The sequence below is a fragment of the Chiloscyllium punctatum genome, chromosome 5 (genome assembly GCF_047496795.1).
Source record: "Chiloscyllium punctatum isolate Juve2018m chromosome 5, sChiPun1.3, whole genome shotgun sequence".
NCBI classification, from domain to species: domain Eukaryota; kingdom Metazoa; phylum Chordata; class Chondrichthyes; order Orectolobiformes; family Hemiscylliidae; genus Chiloscyllium; species Chiloscyllium punctatum.
In genome coordinates this window covers 41,669,929-41,693,909 of record NC_092743.1, presented here as the reverse complement: position 1 = coordinate 41,693,909, position 23,981 = coordinate 41,669,929, and the positions used below count along the sequence as shown (strand labels likewise).

Below are 23,981 nucleotides of genomic sequence, written 5' to 3'. Positions count from 1 at the left end.
CCTGAGAGTGGTCCCGAAAGATCAAAAGCTTCACGCGTGAGCGACAGGCAGGTCCTGCTGTTTCAGGGTGCAGCGTAGGAAGGAAGTCGAGCTGCGCAGTGAAGGGAAACGCCTGCGGCGTTGATGTTTTTTCCCTGCGGGGTGCAAGTCAGCACCTTGAAAGGATCACACCGGTGGTGGGTGAGTCGCCTGAGGTCAGCGGGCACGTCCTGGACGTGTTTGGAGGCAACTTGAACCAGTCGGTAAGCTGCGGCCCAAACCCTAACCTGACATGTACACGAAGCTGCGAGTCAGGTACTGTACCGGCAGAATCTGGCAGTTTCGGATCAGCACTCGAGACGATTTCTTCATGCCAGCACAGGCCGAAGCTGTGGAGATCAGCCAGTGGCTCAGGATCTGCCAGAGTGACAGATTTTCAGGGAGGCAACGGCGTCGCATTAGTGGAGGAGCGCGGCAAAGCATCAGCAAGGGAGAGCTACTGCTGGGCTCTCCTTCGATAGCTCAGCTGGTAGAGCGGAGGACTGTAGTGTGTCGCAAACCTGTCATCCTTAGGCCGCCGGTTCAATTCCGGCTCGAAGGAGCCCCCCACCCTGCTGCTTTTTGCAAACAGTCAGCATCCACCAGCACGCGGGCCACAGCAACACAGATGAGCTGAAAAGGCGACACGTCGGCACACGCCCTTCCCCCTCTGCAACCAGCCAGCCAGCTGTCTCCTTGCAGCGGCTGCAGCTGACGGCCAGCAGGGTGCCTCGTTTTCGACACAAACGCATGAAAGCACTTTGTGCTCACTGCAACCAAATGAAGTCTTCTATCAGTCAGGCGGGGCCCTGCGACGTCACCTCACGCTCGTGGTGGCTGCGCCAAGGCTGAAGTCGTTTCCACCTCCAATCAGCAATCGCCATCGCCTCAGCACTTCTTTCCTCGTCCACGGGGCCTTCCGCCTCGCCTGAGTCCACCAGCTGCCGCTGCCGCTCCTCCGACAAGTTGGTTCTTTCAGCGAGACAGGCATCAGCAATGTTTGGTCTCAGCCGTCCGACGGGTGAGAGGATTTCCTGCACATCCTGGAGCGTGGCTGCTCAGGATCCACTGCGGAAGGAGCGAAAGCGTGGCCGGCTCACCTACCGGGGGATTAGTTCAACTGTTGGAGCGCACGCGTGAGGTAGTGGGATCGATGCCCGCATTCTCCACTTGCTTTTAAAACTGCGAGTGCACCCACTCACTCAGCTGGTCTGCAGCAGACGCAATACCGTTTGCGTACGCCGCCTCCCTGAGAGTGGTCCCGAAAGATCAAAAGCTTCACGCGTGAGCGACAGGCAGATCCTGCTGTTTCAGGGTGCAGCGTAGGAAGGAAGTCGAGCTGCACAGTGAAGGGAAACGCCTGCGGCGTTGATGTTTTTTCCCTGCGGGGTGCAAGTCAGCACCTTGAAAGGATCACACCGGTGGTGGGTGAGTCGCCTGAGGTCAGCGGGCACGTCCTGGACGTGTTTGGAGGCAACTTGAACCAGTCGGTAAGCTGCGGCCCAAACCCTAACCTGACATGTACACGAAGCTGCGAGTCAGGTACTGTACCGGCAGAATCTGGCAGTTTCGGATCAGCACTCGAGACGATTTCTTCATGCCAGCACAGGCCGAAGCTGTGGAGATCAGCCAGTGGCTCAGGATCTGCCAGAGTGACAGATTTTCAGGGAGGCAACGGCGTCGCATTAGTGGAGGAGCGCGGCAAAGCATCAGCAAGGGAGAGCCACTGCTGGGCTCTCCTTCGATAGCTCAGCTGGTAGAGCGGAGGACTGTAGTGTGTCGCAAACCTGTCATCCTTAGGTCGCCGGTTCAATTCCGGCTCGAAGGAGCCCCCCACCCTGCTGCTTTTTGCAAACAGTCAGCATCCACCAGCACGCGGGCCACAGCAACACAGATGAGCTGAAAAGGCGACACGTCGGCACACGCCCTTCCCCCTCTGCAACCAGCCAGCCAGCTGTCTCCTTGCTGCGGCTGCAGCTGACGGCCAGCAGGGTGCCTCGTTTTCGACACAAACGCATGAAAGCACTTTGTGCTCACTGCAACCAAATGAAGTCTTCTATCAGTCAGGCGGGGCCCTGCGACGTCACCTCACGCTCGTGGTGGCTGCGCCAAGGCTGAAGTCGTTTCCACCTCCAATCAGCAATCGCCATCGCCTCAGCACTTCTTTCCTCGTCCACGGGGCCTTCCGCCTCGCCTGAGTCCACCAGCTGCCGCTGCCGCTCCTCCGACAAGTTGGTTCTTTCAGCGAGACAGGCATCAGCAATGTTTGGTCTCAGCCGTCCGACGGGTGAGAGGATTTCCTGCACATCCTGGAGCGTGGCTGCTCAGGATCCACTGCGGAAGGAGCGAAAGCGTGGCCGGCTCACCTACCGGGGGATTAGTTCAACTGTTGGAGCGCACGCGTGAGGTAGTGGGATCGATGCCCGCATTCTCCACTTGCTTTTAAAACTGCGAGTGCACCCACTCACTCAGCTGGTCTGCAGCAGACGGAATACCGTTTGCGTACGCCGCCTCCCTGAGAGTGGTCCCGAAAGATCAAAAGCTTCACGCGTGAGCGACAGGCAGGTCCTGCTGTTTCAGGGTGCAGCGTAGGAAGGAAGTCGAGCTGCGCAGTGAAGGGAAACGCCTGCGGCGTTGATGTTTTTTCCCTGCGGGGTGCAAGTCAGCACCTTGAAAGGATCACACCGGTGGTGGGTGAGTCGCCTGAGGTCAGCGGGCACGTCCTGGACGTGTTTGGAGGCAACTTGAACCAGTCGGTAAGCTGCGGCCCAAACCCTAACCTGACATGTACACGAAGCTGCGAGTCAGGTACTGTACCGGCAGAATCTGGCAGTTTCGGATCAGCACTCGAGACGATTTCTTCATGCCAGCACAGGCCGAAGCTGTGGAGATCAGCCAGTGGCTCAGGATCTGCCAGAGTGACAGATTTTCAGGGAGGCAACGGCGTCGCATTAGTGGAGGAGCGCGGCAAAGCATCAGCAAGGGAGAGCCACTGCTGGGCTCTCCTTCGATAGCTCAGCTGGTAGAGCGGAGGACTGTAGTGTGTCGCAAACCTGTCATCCTTAGGTCGCCGGTTCAATTCCGGCTCGAAGGAGCCCCCCACCCTGCTGCTTTTTGCAAACAGTCAGCATCCACCAGCACGCGGGCCACAGCAACACAGATGAGCTGAAAAGGCGACACGTCGGCACACGCCCTTCCCCCTCTGCAACCAGCCAGCCAGCTGTCTCCTTGCTGCGGCTGCAGCTGACGGCCAGCAGGGTGCCTCGTTTTCGACACAAACGCATGAAAGCACTTTGTGCTCACTGCAACCAAATGAAGTCTTCTATCAGTCAGGCGGGGCCCTGCGACGTCACCTCACGCTCGTGGTGGCTGCGCCAAGGCTGAAGTCGTTTCCACCTCCAATCAGCAATCGCCATCGCCTCAGCACTTCTTTCCTCGTCCACGGGGCCTTCCGCCTCGCCTGAGTCCACCAGCTGCCGCTGCCGCTCCTCCGACAAGTTGGTTCTTTCAGCGAGACAGGCATCAGCAATGTTTGGTCTCAGCCGTCCGACGGGTGAGAGGATTTCCTGCACATCCTGGAGCGTGGCTGCTCAGGATCCACTGCGGAAGGAGCGAAAGCGTGGCCGGCTCACCTACCGGGGGATTAGTTCAACTGTTGGAGCGCACGCGTGAGGTAGTGGGATCGATGCCCGCATTCTCCACTTGCTTTTAAAACTGCGAGTGCACCCACTCACTCAGCTGGTCTGCAGCAGACGGAATACCGTTTGCGTACGCCGCCTCCCTGAGAGTGGTCCCGAAAGATCAAAAGCTTCACGCGTGAGCGACAGGCAGGTCCTGCTGTTTCAGGGTGCAGCGTAGGAAGGAAGTCGAGCTGCGCAGTGAAGGGAAACGCCTGCGGCGTTGATGTTTTTTCCCTGCGGGGTGCAAGTCAGCACCTTGAAAGGATCACACCGGTGGTGGGTGAGTCGCCTGAGGTCAGCGGGCACGTCCTGGACGTGTTTGGAGGCAACTTGAACCAGTCGGTAAGCTGCGGCCCAAACCCTAACCTGACATGTACACGAAGCTGCGAGTCAGGTACTGTACCGGCAGAATCTGGCAGTTTCGGATCAGCACTCGAGACGATTTCTTCATGCCAGCACAGGCCGAAGCTGTGGAGATCAGCCAGTGGCTCAGGATCTGCCAGAGTGACAGATTTTCAGGGAGGCAACGGCGTCGCATTAGTGGAGGAGCGCGGCAAAGCATCAGCAAGGGAGAGCCACTGCTGGGCTCTCCTTCGATAGCTCAGCTGGTAGAGCGGAGGACTGTAGTGTGTCGCAAACCTGTCATCCTTAGGTCGCCGGTTCAATTCCGGCTCGAAGGAGCCCCCCACCCTGCTGCTTTTTGCAAACAGTCAGCATCCACCAGCACGCGGGCCACAGCAACACAGATGAGCTGAAAAGGCGACACGTCGGCACACGCCCTTCCCCCTCTGCAACCAGCCAGCCAGCTGTCTCCTTGCTGCGGCTGCAGCTGACGGCCAGCAGGGTGCCTCGTTTTCGACACAAACGCATGAAAGCACTTTGTGCTCACTGCAACCAAATGAAGTCTTCTATCAGTCAGGCGGGGCCCTGCGACGTCACCTCACGCTCGTGGTGGCTGCGCCAAGGCTGAAGTCGTTTCCACCTCCAATCAGCAATCGCCATCGCCTCAGCACTTCTTTCCTCGTCCACGGGGCCTTCCGCCTCGCCTGAGTCCACCAGCTGCCGCTGCCGCTCCTCCGACAAGTTGGTTCTTTCAGCGAGACAGGCATCAGCAATGTTTGGTCTCAGCCGTCCGACGGGTGAGAGGATTTCCTGCACATCCTGGAGCGTGGCTGCTCAGGATCCACTGCGGAAGGAGCGAAAGCGTGGCCGGCTCACCTACCGGGGGATTAGTTCAACTGTTGGAGCGCACGCGTGAGGTAGTGGGATCGATGCCCGCATTCTCCACTTGCTTTTAAAACTGCGAGTGCACCCACTCACTCAGCTGGTCTGCAGCAGACGGAATACCGTTTGCGTACGCCGCCTCCCTGAGAGTGGTCCCGAAAGATCAAAAGCTTCACGCGTGAGCGACAGGCAGGTCCTGCTGTTTCAGGGTGCAGCGTAGGAAGGAAGTCGAGCTGCGCAGTGAAGGGAAACGCCTGCGGCGTTGATGTTTTTTCCCTGCGGGGTGCAAGTCAGCACCTTGAAAGGATCACACCGGTGGTGGGTGAGTCGCCTGAGGTCAGCGGGCACGTCCTGGACGTGTTTGGAGGCAACTTGAACCAGTCGGTAAGCTGCGGCCCAAACCCTAACCTGACATGTACACGAAGCTGCGAGTCAGGTACTGTACCGGCAGAATCTGGCAGTTTCGGATCAGCACTCGAGACGATTTCTTCATGCCAGCACAGGCCGAAGCTGTGGAGATCAGCCAGTGGCTCAGGATCTGCCAGAGTGACAGATTTTCAGGGAGGCAACGGCGTCGCATTAGTGGAGGAGCGCGGCAAAGCATCAGCAAGGGAGAGCCACTGCTGGGCTCTCCTTCGATAGCTCAGCTGGTAGAGCGGAGGACTGTAGTGTGTCGCAAACCTGTCATCCTTAGGCCGCCGGTTCAATTCTGGCTCGAAGGAGCCCCCCACCCTGCTGCTTTTTGCAAACAGTCAGCATCCACCAGCACGCGGGCCACAGCAACACAGATGAGCTGAAAAGGCGACACGTCGGCACACGCCCTTCCCCCTCTGCAACCAGCCAGCCAGCTGTCTCCTTGCAGCGGCTGCAGCTGACGGCCAGCAGGGTGCCTCGTTTTCGACACAAACGCATGAAAGCACTTTGTGCTCACTGCAACCAAATGAAGTCTTCTATCAGTCAGGCGGGGCCCTGCGACGTCACCTCACGCTTGTGGTGGCTGCGCCAAGGCTGAAGTCGTTTCCACCTCCAATCAGCAATCGCCATCGCCTCAGCACTTCTTTCCTCGTCCACGGGGCCTTCCGCCTCGCCTGAGTCCACCAGCTGCCGCTGCCGCTCCTCCGACAAGTTGGTTCTTTCAGCGAGACAGGCATCAGCAATGTTTGGTCTCAGCCGTCCGACGGGTGAGAGGATTTCCTGCACATCCTGGAGCGTGGCTGCTCAGGATCCACTGCGGAAGGAGCGAAAGCGTGGCCGGCTCACCTACCGGGGGATTAGTTCAACTGTTGGAGCGCACGCGTGAGGTAGTGGGATCGATGCCCGCATTCTCCACTTGCTTTTAAAACTGCGAGTGCACCCACTCACTCAGCTGGTCTGCAGCAGACGGAATACCGTTTGCGTACGCCGCCTCCCTGAGAGTGGTCCCGAAAGATCAAAAGCTTCACGCGTGAGCGACAGGCAGGTCCTGCTGTTTCAGGGTGCAGCGTAGGAAGGAAGTCGAGCTGCGCAGTGAAGGGAAACGCCTGCGGCGTTGATGTTTTTTCCCTGCGGGGTGCAAGTCAGCACCTTGAAAGGATCACACCGGTGGTGGGTGAGTCGCCTGAGGTCAGCGGGCACGTCCTGGACGTGTTTGGAGGCAACTTGAACCAGTCGGTAAGCTGCGGCCCAAACCCTAACCTGACATGTACACGAAGCTGCGAGTCAGGTACTGTACCGGCAGAATCTGGCAGTTTCGGATCAGCACTCGAGACGATTTCTTCATGCCAGCACAGGCCGAAGCTGTGGAGATCAGCCAGTGGCTCAGGATCTGCCAGAGTGACAGATTTTCAGGGAGGCAACGGCGTCGCATTAGTGGAGGAGCGCGGCAAAGCATCAGCAAGGGAGAGCCACTGCTGGGCTCTCCTTCGATAGCTCAGCTGGTAGAGCGGAGGACTGTAGTGTGTCGCAAACCTGTCATCCTTAGGCCGCCGGTTCAATTCCGGCTCGAAGGAGCCCCCCACCCTGCTGCTTTTTGCAAACAGTCAGCATCCACCAGCACGCGGGCCACAGCAACACAGATGAGCTGAAAAGGCGACACGTCGGCACACGCCCTTCCCCCTCTGCAACCAGCCAGCCAGCTGTCTCCTTGCAGCGGCTGCAGCTGACGGCCAGCAGGGTGCCTCGTTTTCGACACAAACGCATGAAAGCACTTTGTGCTCACTGCAACCAAATGAAGTCTTCTATCAGTCAGGCGGGGCCCTGCGACGTCACCTCACGCTCGTGGTGGCTGCGCCAAGGCTGAAGTCGTTTCCACCTCCAATCAGCAATCGCCATCGCCTCAGCACTTCTTTCCTCGTCCACGGGGCCTTCCGCCTCGCCTGAGTCCACCAGCTGCCGCTGCCGCTCCTCCGACAAGTTGGTTCTTTCAGCGAGACAGGCATCAGCAATGTTTGGTCTCAGCCGTCCGACGGGTGAGAGGATTTCCTGCACATCCTGGAGCGTGGCTGCTCAGGATCCACTGCGGAAGGAGCGAAAGCGTGGCCGGCTCACCTACCGGGGGATTAGTTCAACTGTTGGAGCGCACGCGTGAGGTAGTGGGATCGATGCCCGCATTCTCCACTTGCTTTTAAAACTGCGAGTGCACCCACTCACTCAGCTGGTCTGCAGCAGACGGAATACCGTTTGCGTACGCCGCCTCCCTGAGAGTGGTCCCGAAAGATCAAAAGCTTCACGCGTGAGCGACAGGCAGATCCTGCTGTTTCAGGGTGCAGCGTAGGAAGGAAGTCGAGCTGCACAGTGAAGGGAAACGCCTGCGGCGTTGATGTTTTTTCCCTGCGGGGTGCAAGTCAGCACCTTGAAAGGATCACACCGGTGGTGGGTGAGTCGCCTGAGGTCAGCGGGCACGTCCTGGACGTGTTTGGAGGCAACTTGAACCAGTCGGTAAGCTGCGGCCCAAACCCTAACCTGACATGTACACGAAGCTGCGAGTCAGGTACTGTACCGGCAGAATCTGGCAGTTTCGGATCAGCACTCGAGACGATTTCTTCATGCCAGCACAGGCCGAAGCTGTGGAGATCAGCCAGTGGCTCAGGATCTGCCAGAGTGACAGATTTTCAGGGAGGCAACGGCGTCGCATTAGTGGAGGAGCGCGGCAAAGCATCAGCAAGGGAGAGCCACTGCTGGGCTCTCCTTCGATAGCTCAGCTGGTAGAGCGGAGGGCTGTAGTGTGTCGCAAACCTGTCATCCTTAGGCCGCCGGTTCAATTCCGGCTCGAAGGAGCCCCCCACCCTGCTGCTTTTTGCAAACAGTCAGCATCCACCAGCACGCGGGCCACAGCAACACAGATGAGCTGAAAAGGCGACACGTCGGCACACGCCCTTCCCCCTCTGCAACCAGCCAGCCAGCTGTCTCCTTGCTGCGGCTGCAGCTGACGGCCAGCAGGGTGCCTCGTTTTCGACACAAACGCATGAAAGCACTTTGTGCTCACTGCAACCAAATGAAGTCTTCTATCAGTCAGGCGGGGCCCTGCGACGTCACCTCACGCTCGTGGTGGCTGCGCCAAGGCTGAAGTCGTTTCCACCTCCAATCAGCAATCGCCATCGCCTCAGCACTTCTTTCCTCGTCCACGGGGCCTTCCGCCTCGCCTGAGTCCACCAGCTGCCGCTGCCGCTCCTCCGACAAGTTGGTTCTTTCAGCGAGACAGGCATCAGCAATGTTTGGTCTCAGCCGTCCGACGGGTGAGAGGATTTCCTGCACATCCTGGAGCGTGGCTGCTCAGGATCCACTGCGGAAGGAGCGAAAGCGTGGCCGGCTCACCTACCGGGGGATTAGTTCAACTGTTGGAGCGCACGCGTGAGGTAGTGGGATCGATGCCCGCATTCTCCACTTGCTTTTAAAACTGCGAGTGCACCCACTCACTCAGCTGGTCTGCAGCAGACGGAATACCGTTTGCGTACGCCGCCTCCCTGAGAGTGGTCCCGAAAGATCAAAAGCTTCACGCGTGAGCGACAGGCAGGTCCTGCTGTTTCAGGGTGCAGCGTAGGAAGGAAGTCGAGCTGCGCAGTGAAGGGAAACGCCTGCGGCGTTGATGTTTTTTCCCTGCGGGGTGCAAGTCAGCACCTTGAAAGGATCACACCGGTGGTGGGTGAGTCGCCTGAGGTCAGCGGGCACGTCCTGGACGTGTTTGGAGGCAACTTGAACCAGTCGGTAAGCTGCGGCCCAAACCCTAACCTGACATGTACACGAAGCTGCGAGTCAGGTACTGTACCGGCAGAATCTGGCAGTTTCGGATCAGCACTCGAGACGATTTCTTCATGCCAGCACAGGCCGAAGCTGTGGAGATCAGCCAGTGGCTCAGGATCTGCCAGAGTGACAGATTTTCAGGGAGGCAACGGCGTCGCATTAGTGGAGGAGCGCGGCAAAGCATCAGCAAGGGAGAGCCACTGCTGGGCTCTCCTTCGATAGCTCAGCTGGTAGAGCGGAGGACTGTAGTGTGTCGCAAACCTGTCATCCTTAGGCCGCCGGTTCAATTCCGGCTCGAAGGAGCCCCCCACCCTGCTGCTTTTTGCAAACAGTCAGCATCCACCAGCACGCGGGCCACAGCAACACAGATGAGCTGAAAAGGCGACACGTCGGCACACGCCCTTCCCCCTCTGCAACCAGCCAGCCAGCTGTCTCCTTGCAGCGGCTGCAGCTGACGGCCAGCAGGGTGCCTCGTTTTCGACACAAACGCATGAAAGCACTTTGTGCTCACTGCAACCAAATGAAGTCTTCTATCAGTCAGGCGGGGCCCTGCGACGTCACCTCACGCTCGTGGTGGCTGCGCCAAGGCTGAAGTCGTTTCCACCTCCAATCAGCAATCGCCATCGCCTCAGCACTTCTTTCCTCGTCCACGGGGCCTTCCGCCTCGCCTGAGTCCACCAGCTGCCGCTGCCGCTCCTCCGACAAGTTGGTTCTTTCAGCGAGACAGGCATCAGCAATGTTTGGTCTCAGCCGTCCGACGGGTGAGAGGATTTCCTGCACATCCTGGAGCGTGGCTGCTCAGGATCCACTGCGGAAGGAGCGAAAGCGTGGCCGGCTCACCTACCGGGGGATTAGTTCAACTGTTGGAGCGCACGCGTGAGGTAGTGGGATCGATGCCCGCATTCTCCACTTGCTTTTAAAACTGCGAGTGCACCCACTCACTCAGCTGGTCTGCAGCAGACGGAATACCGTTTGCGTACGCCGCCTCCCTGAGAGTGGTCCCGAAAGATCAAAAGCTTCACGCGTGAGCGACAGGCAGGTCCTGCTGTTTCAGGGTGCAGCGTAGGAAGGAAGTCGAGCTGCGCAGTGAAGGGAAACGCCTGCGGCGTTGATGTTTTTTCCCTGCGGGGTGCAAGTCAGCACCTTGAAAGGATCACACCGGTGGTGGGTGAGTCGCCTGAGGTCAGCGGGCACGTCCTGGACGTGTTTGGAGGCAACTTGAACCAGTCGGTAAGCTGCGGCCCAAACCCTAACCTGACATGTACACGAAGCTGCGAGTCAGGTACTGTACCGGCAGAATCTGGCAGTTTCGGATCAGCACTCGAGACGATTTCTTCATGCCAGCACAGGCCGAAGCTGTGGAGATCAGCCAGTGGCTCAGGATCTGCCAGAGTGACAGATTTTCAGGGAGGCAACGGCGTCGCATTAGTGGAGGAGCGCGGCAAAGCATCAGCAAGGGAGAGCCACTGCTGGGCTCTCCTTCGATAGCTCAGCTGGTAGAGCGGAGGACTGTAGTGTGTCGCAAACCTGTCATCCTTAGGCCGCCGGTTCAATTCTGGCTCGAAGGAGCCCCCCACCCTGCTGCTTTTTGCAAACAGTCAGCATCCACCGCACGCGGGCCACAGCAACACAGATGAGCTGAAAAGGCGACACGTCGGCACACGCCCTTCCCCCTCTGCAACCAGCCAGCCAGCTGTCTCCTTGCAGCGGCTGCAGCTGACGGCCAGCAGGGTGCCTCGTTTTCGACACAAACGCATGAAAGCACTTTGTGCTCACTGCAACCAAATGAAGTCTTCTATCAGTCAGGCGGGGCCCTGCGACGTCACCTCACGCTTGTGGTGGCTGCGCCAAGGCTGAAGTCGTTTCCACCTCCAATCAGCAATCGCCATCGCCTCAGCACTTCTTTCCTCGTCCACGGGGCCTTCCGCCTCGCCTGAGTCCACCAGCTGCCGCTGCCGCTCCTCCGACAAGTTGGTTCTTTCAGCGAGACAGGCATCAGCAATGTTTGGTCTCAGCCGTCCGACGGGTGAGAGGATTTCCTGCACATCCTGGAGCGTGGCTGCTCAGGATCCACTGCGGAAGGAGCGAAAGCGTGGCCGGCTCACCTACCGGGGGATTAGTTCAACTGTTGGAGCGCACGCGTGAGGTAGTGGGATCGATGCCCGCATTCTCCACTTGCTTTTAAAACTGCGAGTGCACCCACTCACTCAGCTGGTCTGCAGCAGACGGAATACCGTTTGCGTACGCCGCCTCCCTGAGAGTGGTCCCGAAAGATCAAAAGCTTCACGCGTGAGCGACAGGCAGGTCCTGCTGTTTCAGGGTGCAGCGTAGGAAGGAAGTCGAGCTGCGCAGTGAAGGGAAACGCCTGCGGCGTTGATGTTTTTTCCCTGCGGGGTGCAAGTCAGCACCTTGAAAGGATCACACCGGTGGTGGGTGAGTCGCCTGAGGTCAGCGGGCACGTCCTGGACGTGTTTGGAGGCAACTTGAACCAGTCGGTAAGCTGCGGCCCAAACCCTAACCTGACATGTACACGAAGCTGCGAGTCAGGTACTGTACCGGCAGAATCTGGCAGTTTCGGATCAGCACTCGAGACGATTTCTTCATGCCAGCACAGGCCGAAGCTGTGGAGATCAGCCAGTGGCTCAGGATCTGCCAGAGTGACAGATTTTCAGGGAGGCAACGGCGTCGCATTAGTGGAGGAGCGCGGCAAAGCATCAGCAAGGGAGAGCCACTGCTGGGCTCTCCTTCGATAGCTCAGCTGGTAGAGCGGAGGACTGTAGTGTGTCGCAAACCTGTCATCCTTAGGCCGCCGGTTCAATTCCGGCTCGAAGGAGCCCCCCACCCTGCTGCTTTTTGCAAACAGTCAGCATCCACCAGCACGCGGGCCACAGCAACACAGATGAGCTGAAAAGGCGACACGTCGGCACACGCCCTTCCCCCTCTGCAACCAGCCAGCCAGCTGTCTCCTTGCAGCGGCTGCAGCTGACGGCCAGCAGGGTGCCTCGTTTTCGACACAAACGCATGAAAGCACTTTGTGCTCACTGCAACCAAATGAAGTCTTCTATCAGTCAGGCGGGGCCCTGCGACGTCACCTCACGCTCGTGGTGGCTGCGCCAAGGCTGAAGTCGTTTCCACCTCCAATCAGCAATCGCCATCGCCTCAGCACTTCTTTCCTCGTCCACGGGGCCTTCCGCCTCGCCTGAGTCCACCAGCTGCCGCTGCCGCTCCTCCGACAAGTTGGTTCTTTCAGCGAGACAGGCATCAGCACTGTTTGGTCTCAGCCGTCCGACGGGTGAGAGGATTTCCTGCACATCCTGGAGCGTGGCTGCTCAGGATCCACTGCGGAAGGAGCGAAAGCGTGGCCGGCTCACCTACCGGGGGATTAGTTCAACTGTTGGAGCGCACGCGTGAGGTAGTGGGATCGATGCTCGCATTCTCCACTTGCTTTTAAAACTGCGAGTGCACCCACTCACTCAGCTGGTCTGCAGCAGACGGAATACCGTTTGCGTACGCCGCCTCCCTGAGAGTGGTCCCGAAAGATCAAAAGCTTCACGCGTGAGCGACAGGCAGGTCCTGCTGTTTCAGGGTGCAGCGTAGGAAGGAAGTCGAGCTGCGCAGTGAAGGGAAACGCCTGCGGCGTTGATGTTTTTTCCCTGCGGGGTGCAAGTCAGCACCTTGAAAGGATCACACCGGTGGTGGGTGAGTCGCCTGAGGTCAGCGGGCACGTCCTGGACGTGTTTGGAGGCAACTTGAACCAGTCGGTAAGCTGCGGCCCAAACCCTAACCTGACATGTACACGAAGCTGCGAGTCAGGTACTGTACCGGCAGAATCTGGCAGTTTCGGATCAGCACTCGAGACGATTTCTTCATGCCAGCACAGGCCGAAGCTGTGGAGATCAGCCAGTGGCTCAGGATCTGCCAGAGTGACAGATTTTCAGGGAGGCAACGGCGTCGCATTAGTGGAGGAGCGCGGCAAAGCATCAGCAAGGGAGAGCCACTGCTGGGCTCTCCTTCGATAGCTCAGCTGGTAGAGCGGAGGACTGTAGTGTGTCGCAAACCTGTCATCCTTAGGCCGCCGGTTCAATTCCGGCTCGAAGGAGCCCCCCACCCTGCTGCTTTTTGCAAACAGTCAGCATCCACCAGCACGCGGGCCACAGCAACACAGATGAGCTGAAAAGGCGACACGTCGGCACACGCCCTTCCCCCTCTGCAACCAGCCAGCCAGCTGTCTCCTTGCTGCGGCTGCAGCTGACGGCCAGCAGGGTGCCTCGTTTTCGACACAAACGCATGAAAGCACTTTGTGCTCACTGCAACCAAATGAAGTCTTCTATCAGTCAGGCGGGGCCCTGCGACGTCACCTCACGCTCGTGGTGGCTGCGCCAAGGCTGAAGTCGTTTCCACCTCCAATCAGCAATCGCCATCGCCTCAGCACTTCTTTCCTCGTCCACGGGGCCTTCCGCCTCGCCTGAGTCCACCAGCTGCCGCTGCCGCTCCTCCGACAAGTTGGTTCTTTCAGCGAGACAGGCATCAGCAATGTTTGGTCTCAGCCGTCCGACGGGTGAGAGGATTTCCTGCACATCCTGGAGCGTGGCTGCTCAGGATCCACTGCGGAAGGAGCGAAAGCGTGGCCGGCTCACCTACCGGGGGATTAGTTCAACTGTTGGAGCGCACGCGTGAGGTAGTGGGATCGATGCCCGCATTCTCCACTTGCTTTTAAAACTGCGAGTGCACCCACTCACTCAGCTGGTCTGCAGCAGACGGAATACCGTTTGCGTACGCCGCCTCCCTGAGAGTGGTCCCGAAAGATCAAAAGCTTCACGCGTGAGCGACAGGCAGGTCCTGCTGTTTCAGGGTGCAGCGTAGGAAGGAAGTCGAGCTGCGCAGTGAAGGGAAACGCCTGCGGCGTTGATGTTTTTTCCCTGCGGGGTGCAAGTCAGCACCTTGAAAGGATCACACCGGTGGTGGGTGAGTCGCCTGAGGTCAGCGGGCACGTCCTGGACGTGTTTGGAGGCAACTTGAACCAGTCGGTAAGCTGCGGCCCAAACCCTAACCTGACATGTACACGAAGCTGCGAGTCAGGTACTGTACCGGCAGAATCTGGCAGTTTCGGATCAGCACTCGAGACGATTTCTTCATGCCAGCACAGGCCGAAGCTGTGGAGATCAGCCAGTGGCTCAGGATCTGCCAGAGTGACAGATTTTCAGGGAGGCAACGGCGTCGCATTAGTGGAGGAGCGCGGCAAAGCATCAGCAAGGGAGAGCCACTGCTGGGCTCTCCTTCGATAGCTCAGCTGGTAGAGCGGAGGACTGTAGTGTGTCGCAAACCTGTCATCCTTAGGTCGCCGGTTCAATTCCGGCTCGAAGGAGCCCCCCACCCTGCTGCTTTTTGCAAACAGTCAGCATCCACCAGCACGCGGGCCACAGCAACACAGATGAGCTGAAAAGGCGACACGTCGGCACACGCCCTTCCCCCTCTGCAACCAGCCAGCCAGCTGTCTCCTTGCTGCGGCTGCAGCTGACGGCCAGCAGGGTGCCTCGTTTTCGACACAAACGCATGAAAGCACTTTGTGCTCACTGCAACCAAATGAAGTCTTCTATCAGTCAGGCGGGGCCCTGCGACGTCACCTCACGCTCGTGGTGGCTGCGCCAAGGCTGAAGTCGTTTCCACCTCCAATCAGCAATCGCCATCGCCTCAGCACTTCTTTCCTCGTCCACGGGGCCTTCCGCCTCGCCTGAGTCCACCAGCTGCCGCTGCCGCTCCTCCGACAAGTTGGTTCTTTCAGCGAGACAGGCATCAGCAATGTTTGGTCTCAGCCGTCCGACGGGTGAGAGGATTTCCTGCACATCCTGGAGCGTGGCTGCTCAGGATCCACTGCGGAAGGAGCGAAAGCGTGGCCGGCTCACCTACCGGGGGATTAGTTCAACTGTTGGAGCGCACGCGTGAGGTAGTGGGATCGATGCCCGCATTCTCCACTTGCTTTTAAAACTGCGAGTGCACCCACTCACTCAGCTGGTCTGCAGCAGACGGAATACCGTTTGCGTACGCCGCCTCCCTGAGAGTGGTCCCGAAAGATCAAAAGCTTCACGCGTGAGCGACAGGCAGGTCCTGCTGTTTCAGGGTGCAGCGTAGGAAGGAAGTCGAGCTGCGCAGTGAAGGGAAACGCCTGCGGCGTTGATGTTTTTTCCCTGCGGGGTGCAAGTCAGCACCTTGAAAGGATCACACCGGTGGTGGGTGAGTCGCCTGAGGTCAGCGGGCACGTCCTGGACGTGTTTGGAGGCAACTTGAACCAGTCGGTAAGCTGCGGCCCAAACCCTAACCTGACATGTACACGAAGCTGCGAGTCAGGTACTGTACCGGCAGAATCTGGCAGTTTCGGATCAGCACTCGAGACGATTTCTTCATGCCAGCACAGGCCGAAGCTGTGGAGATCAGCCAGTGGCTCAGGATCTGCCAGAGTGACAGATTTTCAGGGAGGCAACGGCGTCGCATTAGTGGAGGAGCGCGGCAAAGCATCAGCAAGAGAGAGCCTCTACTGGGCTCTCCTTCGATAGCTCAGCTGGTAGAGCGGAGGACTGTAGTGTGTCGCAAACCTGTCACCCTTAGGTCGCCGGTTCAATTCCGGCTCGAAGGAGCCCCCCACCCTGCTGCTTTTTGCAAACAGTCAGCATCCACCAGCACGCGGGCCACAGCAACACAGATGAGCTGAAAAGGCGACACGTCGGCACACGCCCTTCCCCCTCTGCAACCAGCCAGCCAGCTGTCTCCTTGCTGCGGCTGCAGCTGACGGCCAGCAGGGTGCCTCGTTTTCGACACAAACGCATGAAAGCACTTTGTGCTCACTGCAACCAAATGAAGTCTTCTATCAGTCAGGCGGGGCCCTGCGACGTCACCTCACGCTCGTGGTGGCTGCGCCAAGGCTGAAGTCGTTTCCACCTCCAATCAGCAATCGCCATCGCCTCAGCACTTCTTTCCTCGTCCACGGGGCCTTCCGCCTCGCCTGAGTCCACCAGCTGCCGCTGCCGCTCCTCCGACAAGTTGGTTCTTTCAGCGAGACAGGCATCAGCAATGTTTGGTCTCAGCCGTCCGACGGGTGAGAGGATTTCCTGCACATCCTGGAGCGTGGCTGCTCAGGATCCACTGCGGAAGGAGCGAAAGCGTGGCCGGCTCACCTACCGGGGGATTAGTTCAACTGTTGGAGCGCACGCGTGAGGTAGTGGGATCGATGCCCGCATTCTCCACTTGCTTTTAAAACTGCGAGTGCACCCACTCACTCAGCTGGTCTGCAGCAGACGGAATACCGTTTGCGTACGCCGCCTCCCTGAGAGTGGTCCCGAAAGATCAAAAGCTTCACGCGTGAGCGACAGGCAGGTCCTGCTGTTTCAGGGTGCAGCGTAGGAAGGAAGTCGAGCTGCGCAGTGAAGGGAAACGCCTGCGGCGTTGATGTTTTTTCCCTGCGGGGTGCAAGTCAGCACCTTGAAAGGATCACACCGGTGGTGGGTGAGTCGCCTGAGGTCAGCGGGCACGTCCTGGACGTGTTTGGAGGCAACTTGAACCAGTCGGTAAGCTGCGGCCCAAACCCTAACCTGACATGTACACGAAGCTGCGAGTCAGGTACTGTACCGGCAGAATCTGGCAGTTTCGGATCAGCACTCGAGACGATTTCTTCATGCCAGCACAGGCCGAAGCTGTGGAGATCAGCCAGTGGCTCAGGATCTGCCAGAGTGACAGATTTTCAGGGAGGCAACGGCGTCGCATTAGTGGAGGAGCGCGGCAAAGCATCAGCAAGGGAGAGCCTCTACTGGGCTCTCCTTCGATAGCTCAGCTGGTAGAGCGGAGGACTGTAGTGTGTCGCAAACCTGTCATCCTTAGGTCGCTGGTTCAATTCCGGCTCGAAGTAGCCCCCCACCCTGCTGCTTTTTGCAAACAGTCAGCATCCACCAGCACGCGGGCCACAGCAACACAGATGAGCTGAAAAGGCGACACGTCGGCACACGCCCTTCCCCCTCTGCAACCAGCCAGCCAGCTGTCTCCTTGCTGCGGCTGCAGCTGACGGCCAGCAGGGTGCCTCGTTTTCGACACAAACGCATGAAAGCACTTTGTGCTCACTGCAACCAAATGAAGTCTTCTATCAGTCAGGCGGGGCCCTGCGACGTCACCTCACGCTCGTGGTGGCTGCGCCAAGGCTGAAGTCGTTTCCACCTCCAATCAGCAATCGCCATCGCCTCAGCACTTCTTTCCTCGTCCACGGGGCCTTCCGCCTCGCCTGAGTCCACCAGCTGCCGCTGCCGCTCCTCCGACAAGTTGGTTCTTTCAGCGAGACAGGCATCAGCAATGTTTGGTCTCAGCCGTCCGACGGGTGAGAGGATTTCCTGCACATCCTGGAGCGTGGCTGCTCAGGATCCACTGCGGAAGGAGCGAAAGCGTGGCCGGCTCACCTACCGGGGGATTAGTTCAACTGTTGGAGCGCACGCGTGAGGTAGTGGGATCGATGCCCGCATTCTCCACTTGCTTTTAAAACTGCGAGTGCACCCACTCACTCAGCTGGTCTGCAGCAGACGGAATACCGTTTGCGTACGCCGCCTCCCTGAGAGTGGTCCCGAAAGATCAAAAGCTTCACGCGTGAGCGACAGGCAGGTCCTGCTGTTTCAGGGTGCAGCGTAGGAAGGAAGTCGAGCTGCGCAGTGAAGGGAAACGCCTGCGGCGTTGATGTTTTTTCCCTGCGGGGTGCAAGTCAGCACCTTGAAAGGATCACACCGGTGGTGGGTGAGTCGCCTGAGGTCAGCGGGCACGTCCTGGACGTGTTTGGAGGCAACTTGAACCAGTCGGTAAGCTGCGGCCCAAACCCTAACCTGACATGTACACGAAGCTGCGAGTCAGGTACTGTACCGGCAGAATCTGGCAGTTTCGGATCAGCACTCGAGACGATTTCTTCATGCCAGCACAGGCCGAAGCTGTGGAGATCAGCCAGTGGCTCAGGATCTGCCAGAGTGACAGATTTTCAGGGAGGCAACGGCGTCGCATTAGTGGAGGAGCGCGGCAAAGCATCAGCAAGGGAGAGCCACGGCTGGGCTCTCCTTCGATAGCTTAGCTGGTAGAGTGGAGGACTGTAGTGTGTCGCAAACCTGTCACCCTTAGGTCGCCGGTTCAATTCCGGCTCGAAGGAGCCCCCCACCCTGCTGCTTTTTGCAAACAGTCAGCATCCACCAGCACGCGGGCCACAGCAACACAGATGAGCTGAAAAGGCGACACGTCGGCACACGCCCTTCCCCCTCTGCAACCAGCCAGCCAGCTGTCTCCTTGCTGCGGCTGCAGCTGACGGCCAGCAGGGTGCCTCGTTTTCGACACAAACGCATGAAAGCACTTTGTGCTCACTGCAACCAAATGAAGTCTTCTATCAGTCAGGCGGGGCCCTGCGACGTCACCTCACGCTCGTGGTGGCTGCGCCAAGGCTGAAGTCGTTTCCACCTCCAATCAGCAATCGCCATCGCCTCAGCACTTCTTTCCTCGTCCACGGGGCCTTCCGCCTCGCCTGAGTCCACCAGCTGCCGCTGCCGCTCCTCCGACAAGTTGGTTCTTTCAGCGAGACAGGCATCAGCAATGTTTGGTCTCAGCCGTCCGACGGGTGAGAGGATTTCCTGCACATCCTGGAGCGTGGCTGCTCAGGATCCACTGCGGAAGGAGCGAAAGCGTGGCCGGCTCACCTACCGGGGGATTAGTTCAACTGTTGGAGCGCACGCGTGAGGTAGTGGGATCGATGCCCGCATTCTCCACTTGCTTTTAAAACTGCGAGTGCACCCACTCACTCAGCTGGTCTGCAGCAGACGGAATACCGTTTGCGTACGCCGCCTCCCTGAGAGTGGTCCCGAAAGATCAAAAGCTTCACGCGTGAGCGACAGGCAGGTCCTGCTGTTTCAGGGTGCAGCGTAGGAAGGAAGTCGAGCTGCGCAGTGAAGGGAAACGCCTGCGGCGTTGATGTTTTTTCCCTGCGGGGTGCAAGTCAGCACCTTGAAAGGATCACACCGGTGGTGGGTGAGTCGCCTGAGGTCAGCGGGCACGTCCTGGACGTGTTTGGAGGCAACTTGAACCAGTCGGTAAGCTGCGGCCCAAACCCTAACCTGACATGTACACGAAGCTGCGAGTCAGGTACTGTACCGGCAGAATCTGGCAGTTTCGGATCAGCACTCGAGACGATTTCTTCATGCCAGCACAGGCCGAAGCTGTGGAGATCAGCCAGTGGCTCAGGATCTGCCAGAGTGACAGATTTTCAGGGAGGCAACGGCGTCGCATTAGTGGAGGAGCGCGGCAAAGCATCAGCAAGGGAGAGCCACTGCTGGGCTCTCCTTCGATAGCTCAGCTGGTAGAGCGGAGGACTGTAGTGTGTCGCAAACCTGTCATCCTTAGGTCGCCGGTTCAATTCCGGCTCGAAGGAGCCCCCCACCCTGCTGCTTTTTGCAAACAGTCAGCATCCACCAGCACGCGGGCCACAGCAACACAGATGAGCTGAAAAGGCGACACGTCGGCACACGCCCTTCCCCCTCTGCAACCAGCCAGCCAGCTGTCTCCTTGCAGCGGCTGCAGCTGACGGCCAGCAGGGTGCCTCGTTTTCGACACAAACGCATGAAAGCACTTTGTGCTCACTGCAACCAAATGAAGTCTTCTATCAGTCAGGCGGGGCCCTGCGACGTCACCTCACGCTTGTGGTGGCTGCGCCAAGGCTGAAGTCGTTTCCACCTCCAATCAGCAATCGCCATCGCCTCAGCACTTCTTTCCTCGTCCACGGGGCCTTCCGCCTCGCCTGAGTCCACCAGCTGCCGCTGCCGCTCCTCCGACAAGTTGGTTCTTTCAGCGAGACAGGCATCAGCAATGTTTGGTCTCAGCCGTCCGACGGGTGAGAGGATTTCCTGCACATCCTGGAGCGTGGCTGCTCAGGATCCACTGCGGAAGGAGCGAAAGCGTGGCCGGCTCACCTACCGGGGGATTAGTTCAACTGTTGGAGCGCACGCGTGAGGTAGTGGGATCGATGCCCGCATTCTCCACTTGCTTTTAAAACTGCGAGTGCACCCACTCACTCAGCTGGTCTGCAGCAGACGGAATACCGTTTGCGTACGCCGCCTCCCTGAGAGTGGTCCCGAAAGATCAAAAGCTTCACGCGTGAGCGACAGGCAGGTCCTGCTGTTTCAGGGTGCAGCGTAGGAAGGAAGTCGAGCTGCGCAGTGAAGGGAAACGCCTGCGGCGTTGATGTTTTTTCCCTGCGGGGTGCAAGTCAGCACCTTGAAAGGATCACACCGGTGGTGGGTGAGTCGCCTGAGGTCAGCGGGCACGTCCTGGACGTGTTTGGAGGCAACTTGAACCAGTCGGTAAGCTGCGGCCCAAACCCTAACCTGACATGTACACGAAGCTGCGAGTCAGGTACTGTACCGGCAGAATCTGGCAGTTTCGGATCAGCACTCGAGACGATTTCTTCATGCCAGCACAGGCCGAAGCTGTGGAGATCAGCCAGTGGCTCAGGATCTGCCAGAGTGACAGATTTTCAGGGAGGCAACGGCGTCGCATTAGTGGAGGAGCGCGGCAAAGCATCAGCAAGGGAGAGCCACTGCTGGGCTCTCCTTCGATAGCTCAGCTGGTAGAGCGGAGGACTGTAGTGTGTCGCAAACCTGTCATCCTTAGGCCGCCGGTTCAATTCTGGCTCGAAGGAGCCCCCCACCCTGCTGCTTTTTGCAAACAGTCAGCATCCACCAGCACGCGGGCCACAGCAACACAGATGAGCTGAAAAGGCGACACGTCGGCACACGCCCTTCCCCCTCTGCAACCAGCCAGCCAGCTGTCTCCTTGCAGCGGCTGCAGCTGACGGCCAGCAGGGTGCCTCGTTTTCGACACAAACGCATGAAAGCACTTTGTGCTCACTGCAACCAAATGAAGTCTTCTATCAGTCAGGCGGGGCCCTGCGACGTCACCTCACGCTTGTGGTGGCTGCGCCAAGGCTGAAGTCGTTTCCACCTCCAATCAGCAATCGCCATCGCCTCAGCACTTCTTTCCTCGTCCACGGGGCCTTCCGCCTCGCCTGAGTCCACCAGCTGCCGCTGCCGCTCCTCCGACAAGTTGGTTCTTTCAGCGAGACAGGCATCAGCAATGTTTGGTCTCAGCCGTCCGACGGGTGAGAGGATTTCCTGCACATCCTGGAGCGTGGCTGCTCAGGATCCACTGCGGAAGGAGCGAAAGCGTGGCCGGCTCACCTACCGGGGGATTAGTTCAACTGTTGGAGCGCACGCGTGAGGTAGTGGGATCGATGCCCGCATTCTCCACTTGCTTTTAAAACTGCGAGTGCACCCACTCACTCAGCTGGTCTGCAGCAGACGGAATACCGTTTGCGTACGCCGCCTCCCTGAGAGTGGTCCCGAAAGATCAAAAGCTTCACGCGTGAGCGACAGGCAGGTCCTGCTGTTTCAGGGTGCAGCGTAGGAAGGAAGTCGAGCTGCGCAGTGAAGGGAAACGCCTGCGGCGTTGATGTTTTTTCCCTGCGGGGTGCAAGTCAGCACCTTGAAAGGATCACACCGGTGGTGGGTGAGTCGCCTGAGGTCAGCGGGCACGTCCTGGACGTGTTTGGAGGCAACTTGAACCAGTCGGTAAGCTGCGGCCCAAACCCTAACCTGACATGTACACGAAGCTGCGAGTCAGGTACTGTACCGGCAGAATCTGGCAGTTTCGGATCAGCACTCGAGACGATTTCTTCATGCCAGCACAGGCCGAAGCTGTGGAGATCAGCCAGTGGCTCAGGATCTGCCAGAGTGACAGATTTTCAGGGAGGCAACGGCGTCGCATTAGTGGAGGAGCGCGGCAAAGCATCAGCAAGGGAGAGCCACTGCTGGGCTCTCCTTCGATAGCTCAGCTGGTAGAGCGGAGGACTGTAGTGTGTCGCAAACCTGTCATCCTTAGGCCGCCGGTTCAATTCCGGCTCGAAGGAGCCCCCCACCCTGCTGCTTTTTGCAAACAGTCAGCATCCACCAGCACGCGGGCCACAGCAACACAGATGAGCTGAAAAGGCGACACGTCGGCACACGCCCTTCCCCCTCTGCAACCAGCCAGCCAGCTGTCTCCTTGCAGCGGCTGCAGCTGACGGCCAGCAGGGTGCCTCGTTTTCGACACAAACGCATGAAAGCACTTTGTGCTCACTGCAACCAAATGAAGTCTTCTATCAGTCAGGCGGGGCCCTGCGACGTCACCTCACGCTCGTGGTGGCTGCGCCAAGGCTGAAGTCGTTTCCACCTCCAATCAGCAATCGCCATCGCCTCAGCACTTCTTTCCTCGTCCACGGGGCCTTCCGCCTCGCCTGAGTCCACCAGCTGCCGCTGCCGCTCCTCCGACAAGTTGGTTCTTTCAGCGAGACAGGCATCAGCAATGTTTGGTCTCAGCCGTCCGACGGGTGAGAGGATTTCCTGCACATCCTGGAGCGTGGCTGCTCAGGATCCACTGCGGAAGGAGCGAAAGCGTGGCCGGCTCACCTACCGGGGGATTAGTTCAACTGTTGGAGCGCACGCGTGAGGTAGTGGGATCGATGCCCGCATTCTCCACTTGCTTTTAAAACTGCGAGTGCACCCACTCACTCAGCTGGTCTGCAGCAGACGGAATACCGTTTGCGTACGCCGCCTCCCTGAGAGTGGTCCCGAAAGATCAAAAGCTTCACGCGTGAGCGACAGGCAGGTCCTGCTGTTTCAGGGTGCAGCGTAGGAAGGAAGTCGAGCTGCACAGTGAAGGGAAACGCCTGCGGCGTTGATGTTTTTTCCCTGCGGGGTGCAAGTCAGCACCTTGAAAGGATCACACCGGTGGTGGGTGAGTCGCCTGAGGTCAGCGGGCACGTCCTGGACGTGTTTGGAGGCAACTTGAACCAGTCGGTAAGCTGCGGCCCAAACCCTAACCTGACATGTACACGAAGCTGCGAGTCAGGTACTGTACCGGCAGAATCTGGCAGTTTCGGATCAGCACTCGAGACGATTTCTTCATGCCAGCACAGGCCGAAGCTGTGGAGATCAGCCAGTGGCTCAGGATCTGCCAGAGTGACAGATTTTCAGGGAGGCAACGGCGTCGCATTAGTGGAGGAGCGCGGCAAAGCATCAGCAAGGGAGAGCATCTGCTGGGCTCTCCTTCGATAGCTCAGCTGGTAGAGCGGAGGACTGTAGTGTGTCGCAAACCTGTCATCCTTAGGCCGCCGGTTCAATTCCGGCTCGAAGGAGCCCCCCACCCTGCTGCTTTTTGCAAACAGTCAGCATCCACCAGCACGCGGGCCACAGCAACACAGATGAGCTGAAAAGGCGACACGTCGGCACACGCCCTTCCCCCTCTGCAACCAGCCAGCCAGCTGTCTCCTTGCTGCGGCTGCAGCTGACGGCCAGCAGGGTGCCTCGTTTTCGACACAAACGCATGAAAGCACTTTGTGCTCACTGCAACCAAATGAAGTCTTCTATCAGTCAGGCGGGGCCCTGCGACGTCACCTCACGCTCGTGGTGGCTGCGCCAAGGCTGAAGTCGTTTCCACCTCCAATCAGCAATCGCCATCGCCTCAGCACTTCTTTCCTCGTCCACGGGGCCTTCCGCCTCGCCTGAGTCCACCAGCTGCCGCTGCCGCTCCTCCGACAAGTTGGTTCTTTCAGCGAGACAGGCATCAGCAATGTTTGGTCTCAGCCGTCCGACGGGTGAGAGGATTTCCTGCACATCCTGGAGCGTGGCTGCTCAGGATCCACTGCGGAAGGAGCGAAAGCGTGGCCGGCTCACCTACCGGGGGATTAGTTCAACTGTTGGAGCGCACGCGTGAGGTAGTGGGATCGATGCCCGCATTCTCCACTTGCTT

General features: G+C 58.8%; 19 non-coding genes across 19 annotated transcripts; all 19 read left to right on the top strand.

Annotated features, from left to right (window-relative positions):
• The first annotated feature begins 490 nt into the window (after positions 1 to 490).
• Positions 491 to 580, top strand: trnay-gua (transfer RNA tyrosine (anticodon GUA)). The gene is given in 2 exon segments: positions 491 to 527; positions 545 to 580. It is a non-coding gene; the product is annotated as a tRNA-Tyr (tRNA).
• Positions 581 to 1,756: 1,176 nt separating this feature from the next.
• trnay-gua (transfer RNA tyrosine (anticodon GUA)) lies at positions 1,757 to 1,846 on the top strand. The gene is given in 2 exon segments: positions 1,757 to 1,793; positions 1,811 to 1,846. It is a non-coding gene; the product is annotated as a tRNA-Tyr (tRNA).
• Positions 1,847 to 3,022: 1,176 nt separating this feature from the next.
• Positions 3,023 to 3,112, top strand: trnay-gua (transfer RNA tyrosine (anticodon GUA)). Its single transcript is given in 2 exon segments — positions 3,023 to 3,059; positions 3,077 to 3,112. It is a non-coding gene; the product is annotated as a tRNA-Tyr (tRNA).
• A 1,176-nt stretch (positions 3,113 to 4,288) lies between these two features.
• Positions 4,289 to 4,378, top strand: trnay-gua (transfer RNA tyrosine (anticodon GUA)). The gene is given in 2 exon segments: positions 4,289 to 4,325; positions 4,343 to 4,378. It is a non-coding gene; the product is annotated as a tRNA-Tyr (tRNA).
• A 1,176-nt stretch (positions 4,379 to 5,554) lies between these two features.
• On the top strand, positions 5,555 to 5,644 carry trnay-gua (transfer RNA tyrosine (anticodon GUA)). Its single transcript is given in 2 exon segments — positions 5,555 to 5,591; positions 5,609 to 5,644. It is a non-coding gene; the product is annotated as a tRNA-Tyr (tRNA).
• A 1,176-nt stretch (positions 5,645 to 6,820) lies between these two features.
• trnay-gua (transfer RNA tyrosine (anticodon GUA)) lies at positions 6,821 to 6,910 on the top strand. The gene is given in 2 exon segments: positions 6,821 to 6,857; positions 6,875 to 6,910. It is a non-coding gene; the product is annotated as a tRNA-Tyr (tRNA).
• Positions 6,911 to 8,086: 1,176 nt separating this feature from the next.
• trnay-gua (transfer RNA tyrosine (anticodon GUA)) lies at positions 8,087 to 8,176 on the top strand. Its single transcript is given in 2 exon segments — positions 8,087 to 8,123; positions 8,141 to 8,176. It is a non-coding gene; the product is annotated as a tRNA-Tyr (tRNA).
• Positions 8,177 to 9,352: 1,176 nt separating this feature from the next.
• trnay-gua (transfer RNA tyrosine (anticodon GUA)) lies at positions 9,353 to 9,442 on the top strand. The gene is given in 2 exon segments: positions 9,353 to 9,389; positions 9,407 to 9,442. It is a non-coding gene; the product is annotated as a tRNA-Tyr (tRNA).
• Positions 9,443 to 10,618: 1,176 nt separating this feature from the next.
• On the top strand, positions 10,619 to 10,708 carry trnay-gua (transfer RNA tyrosine (anticodon GUA)). Its single transcript is given in 2 exon segments — positions 10,619 to 10,655; positions 10,673 to 10,708. It is a non-coding gene; the product is annotated as a tRNA-Tyr (tRNA).
• Positions 10,709 to 11,883: 1,175 nt separating this feature from the next.
• Positions 11,884 to 11,973, top strand: trnay-gua (transfer RNA tyrosine (anticodon GUA)). Its single transcript is given in 2 exon segments — positions 11,884 to 11,920; positions 11,938 to 11,973. It is a non-coding gene; the product is annotated as a tRNA-Tyr (tRNA).
• Positions 11,974 to 13,149: 1,176 nt separating this feature from the next.
• On the top strand, positions 13,150 to 13,239 carry trnay-gua (transfer RNA tyrosine (anticodon GUA)). Its single transcript is given in 2 exon segments — positions 13,150 to 13,186; positions 13,204 to 13,239. It is a non-coding gene; the product is annotated as a tRNA-Tyr (tRNA).
• Positions 13,240 to 14,415: 1,176 nt separating this feature from the next.
• Positions 14,416 to 14,505, top strand: trnay-gua (transfer RNA tyrosine (anticodon GUA)). Its single transcript is given in 2 exon segments — positions 14,416 to 14,452; positions 14,470 to 14,505. It is a non-coding gene; the product is annotated as a tRNA-Tyr (tRNA).
• A 1,176-nt stretch (positions 14,506 to 15,681) lies between these two features.
• Positions 15,682 to 15,771, top strand: trnay-gua (transfer RNA tyrosine (anticodon GUA)). Its single transcript is given in 2 exon segments — positions 15,682 to 15,718; positions 15,736 to 15,771. It is a non-coding gene; the product is annotated as a tRNA-Tyr (tRNA).
• Positions 15,772 to 16,947: 1,176 nt separating this feature from the next.
• On the top strand, positions 16,948 to 17,037 carry trnay-gua (transfer RNA tyrosine (anticodon GUA)). The gene is given in 2 exon segments: positions 16,948 to 16,984; positions 17,002 to 17,037. It is a non-coding gene; the product is annotated as a tRNA-Tyr (tRNA).
• A 1,176-nt stretch (positions 17,038 to 18,213) lies between these two features.
• Positions 18,214 to 18,303, top strand: trnay-gua (transfer RNA tyrosine (anticodon GUA)). The gene is given in 2 exon segments: positions 18,214 to 18,250; positions 18,268 to 18,303. It is a non-coding gene; the product is annotated as a tRNA-Tyr (tRNA).
• Positions 18,304 to 19,479: 1,176 nt separating this feature from the next.
• On the top strand, positions 19,480 to 19,569 carry trnay-gua (transfer RNA tyrosine (anticodon GUA)). Its single transcript is given in 2 exon segments — positions 19,480 to 19,516; positions 19,534 to 19,569. It is a non-coding gene; the product is annotated as a tRNA-Tyr (tRNA).
• Positions 19,570 to 20,745: 1,176 nt separating this feature from the next.
• trnay-gua (transfer RNA tyrosine (anticodon GUA)) lies at positions 20,746 to 20,835 on the top strand. The gene is given in 2 exon segments: positions 20,746 to 20,782; positions 20,800 to 20,835. It is a non-coding gene; the product is annotated as a tRNA-Tyr (tRNA).
• Positions 20,836 to 22,011: 1,176 nt separating this feature from the next.
• On the top strand, positions 22,012 to 22,101 carry trnay-gua (transfer RNA tyrosine (anticodon GUA)). The gene is given in 2 exon segments: positions 22,012 to 22,048; positions 22,066 to 22,101. It is a non-coding gene; the product is annotated as a tRNA-Tyr (tRNA).
• Positions 22,102 to 23,277: 1,176 nt separating this feature from the next.
• Positions 23,278 to 23,367, top strand: trnay-gua (transfer RNA tyrosine (anticodon GUA)). Its single transcript is given in 2 exon segments — positions 23,278 to 23,314; positions 23,332 to 23,367. It is a non-coding gene; the product is annotated as a tRNA-Tyr (tRNA).
• Positions 23,368 to 23,981: the final 614 nt, after the last annotated feature.